This window comes from Equus quagga, unplaced genomic scaffold, assembly GCF_021613505.1.
Source record: "Equus quagga isolate Etosha38 unplaced genomic scaffold, UCLA_HA_Equagga_1.0 164644_RagTag, whole genome shotgun sequence".
Classification (NCBI taxonomy): Eukaryota; Metazoa; Chordata; class Mammalia; order Perissodactyla; family Equidae; genus Equus; species Equus quagga.
In genome coordinates, this window is record NW_025797214.1 from 7,909 (window position 1) to 11,399 (window position 3,491).

The following is a 3,491-nucleotide window of genomic DNA, read 5'->3' on the forward strand; positions in this document are numbered from 1 at the left end:
GGAGGTTTGAAAGAGCAGAGGATATCCGAAGGCGAGGGTCAACAGCAAAGCGGGTCCAGAACTGCATTGCCCATACCCCTTTCCGGCCCCTGCTCCAGTCCATTTGGGGGCAAAAAAATGGTGGGCTTGGGGGAGGAATCTGGGGAGGGGACAGTGGTCAGGTTTGGGTACCAGCTCCCTATTCGAAAGCAGGCTGGCTTCTGGCCCAAGGAAAGAGGAGGAGGAAAATGCCCGGGTAACCTGCAAGCGCATGTGAAGGCAAGAGCCACCTGCAAACCACGGAAAAGAAGCGAATGTAAGCGACCCCCGCGGCAGGTCCTGTACTGCAGTTGTGACACCACAGCCACGCCCTCTACCATTTTGATTCAGAAAATGGTGGGCAATAGAGAATGCTGGGGAGGTGGGCGGGACCCCTGCGTGGGTGCCAGCTTCCTATTGCGGAGGATGTGGGCGTGTCGAGTGGAAGGTTACGAAAGAGAGGTAAGCACCCCGGTTCCCTGCAGATGGGCCCCCAGGGGTAGGGGTGGGGGTGGGGGTGGGGGGGGGGGTGGGGGCGGTCGGGCAGTCGTGGAAGCAAATCCTTTTCCAGGACTGCGTTCCCCACATTCTCGCCTAGCGTGCGCGCGCGCCTGCGTGCTTGTGTGTGTGTTTAGGGGGAGCTGATGGAGCTCTCTCGAAAGGAGTACTATGGGTTCTTTCCTTTTCTCTCCTTCAGGGAAAAGATGGTCTTTTTTCAAAGGAAAATTCCTGCCATGATAACACACCAGAAGGTCAGAAGGTTAATATTCCGGTGACAGAGTTCTGGATTTTTATCTTAATTTTTCCTTTTTTCTTGTGCCTTCTCAGTTTTCCAAATAGAGTATCTATTACCTGGGTAACAAATACTATTATAAGGTTAACAAAATGAAAAATTATAAAATTCAAAAGGACCTGTCAATCAGTTGATAAGATAGTCTAGTAGTTCTCTCCGACCATCACAAATCCGTGTCTGTCCCCCACTATATTTTTGTCATACAATATGCATTTTTTTAAAGATTTTATTTTTCCTTTTTCTCCCCAAAGCCCCCCGGTATATAGTTGTATATTTTTTTTTTAGTTTTGGGTCCTTCCAGTTGTGGCATGTGGGATGCCGCCCTCAGCATTGCTTGATGAGTGGTGCCATGTCCGTGCTCAGGATTTGAACCGGGGAAACCCTGGGCCACCGCAGCAGAGCACGCCAACTTAAGCCATGGGCTGGCCCCACAATATGCATTTTAACAAGTGTCGCAGATGACTCCATTGCACTCTAAACTTTGAGAGCCATCCCTGAGTTTGTCAGGTTAGGCTAAGCTTATGCTAGGGTAACAACACCCAAGCCTCAGTGGCTTAACACCGTAAAGGTTTATTTCTAGCACACAATAAATGTCCATGTGTTGGTGAAGGCCAGGGGTGAGGGGTTCTTTGCTTCCTATAGTCTGTCAGGGACACCAGCTGAAGGAGGCTTCACAACCTGGAACATTGCTGGTCACTGTGACAAGGGGACAGTGTCATAGAGATCTGTCACCCACTCTTGTACAGTAACCTCAGAAGTAACATAAGTCACTGCTGTGCACAGCTGATTGCCTGGAACTAGTCATGTGGCCTCACCTAATAGCAAGGGGCTGGGGGGCTTTGGGACTAGTAAGTACAGTTATCTGTGTGCCCAGAGGGAGTGTAATCTATAAAGAGAGAAAAAGAAAATATTCATAAGAATTCAAGGGGTGAATGCATCTCTAAAGCACTAAAACAAAAAATTCAAAATTACAACAAGGGGCCAGCCTGGTGGCATAGTGGTTAAGTTGATGCGTACCCCTTCAGTGGCCCAGGGTTTGCCACTTCGGTCCCAGGCGTGGACCTACGCACTGCTCATCAAGCCATGCTGTGGCAGGTGTCCCACATATAAGGTAGAAGATGGGCACAGATGTTAGCTCACGGCCAATCTTCCTCAGCAAAAAGAGGAGTATTGGTGGTGGATGTTAGCTTAGGGATTATATGCCTCAAAAAAAATTTACAAAGACAAAATGACAAGTGTAATATAAGAAAATTAAGTTTCTGGGCCAGCCTCAGTGGCCTAGTGGTTAAGTTCGGCATACTCCACTTCAGTGGCCTGGCTGCAGTTACCGGGCATGGACCTATACCACTTGTCTGTGAGTGGCTGTGCTGTGGCAGTGGCTCACATACAAAAAGAGGAAAATTTGCAGCAGATGTTAGCTCAGGGTGAATCTTCCTCAGCAAAAAAAAAGAAAAAAAAGAAAAAGAAAAAGAAAAGAAAAGAAAATTAAGTTTCTATGAAGCAAAGCAAGAATGAACATGCTCTTTGCTTTTTGTTTTTTCTAAGATGTCATTTCGGGGAATCTTCATGTCTCCAGACCAGTGTTCAAGATTATGGCAGCCTGATGGGTGCTGGTCAGGCTGGATTCTGGCTGGAATGAGGTGAGGGTCCAGGGGCTCACTGTGGCAGTTTTACAAGACAAGATAAATCCATCCCCCTGGCGTCCTGAGGGGTGGTGCTCAGGTAGAATTTGGAAGGCCTCACCCAAGCCACACTCCTCTGCAGGGAGGTCTGACTTTGGTTTCTCTGCTCCAGCCTGCAGCAGGCACCAGACCCTCCTAGGCTGATGGCTGGGCCGTCCTTGACATACTTACCTGGAGGACAGGGACTGTCCCCATCACAGGTCAGAGACCTTTGCCCTTCCCTCCTTTTCCCTTCCTCTTTCGGGAACCTTTTGTAGGGGAGGAGATAAAGCCCCAAGGATTCCTAACTGGAAACACTGGTTGGGACAGACTTTGGGTGAGCAGATGTCCAACCAGGTAAGTTGGGGCTGAAGCAGAAGGGGCTGGTCCTTCTCTCAGAGTCCAGTGAAGTAGCCCCCCAAAATGGGGTTAGACCTCGGACAAGACCTCTCCAGCCCTCTCCCGCCCACCTTTCTCAGATTCCCAGAAGGGCCTCGAATGTGCACAGGCCTGTTTGGGTGGTTCTGCGGTGACTGTAGCTCTGTGTGTGCCTGGTGCATGCTTCTGCTGTCTGCGTCAGCCCAGGCCCAGAGGCACAGGAGACCCCAGGGAAAGGGAGCTTGCAAAGGCACGCGGTCCTGCAGCTCAGGAGAAAAGGGGTTTCACCTCCTGTGTGAACATCCCTGTGCACTGCAGGCCCAGCCCACGAATTGGGAGCCAGGACAGTCAAGCTGTGAGCTGGTGTGAAGATGCTTTTGAAGGCATTGATGGTGGAGGGTCAGTGGCATCCAGAGCCTGGTTCTCTGGGCCCCTCGCCACCTCCCTGCCTAGGCAGAAGGCTGGTATCTCAGTCACATGTCCCAGAAGTGACTTGCCTGGCCAACTCCAGAGCAGAATGCATTGAGGGCCCTGGACTCTGGAGAGAGCCCTCTGCTAACCAGGATGCCCTGGCTCTGAGGGGACACTGCATGAGAGTGGGAGGCCCTGTGGTGAGGCAGCGTAGAGGGATCAAGTTCAGG

General features: G+C 50.9%; 1 long non-coding RNA gene across 1 annotated transcript; it reads left to right on the forward strand.

Moving 5' to 3' along the window:
- The first annotated feature begins 366 nt into the window (after nucleotides 1-366).
- Nucleotides 367-3,461, forward strand: LOC124233232 (uncharacterized). Its single transcript, XR_006887006.1, has 4 exons — nucleotides 367-480; nucleotides 716-770; nucleotides 2,357-2,451; nucleotides 2,606-3,461. It is a non-coding gene; the product is annotated as an uncharacterized LOC124233232 (long non-coding RNA).
- The last annotated feature ends 30 nt before the right edge of the window (nucleotides 3,462-3,491 follow it).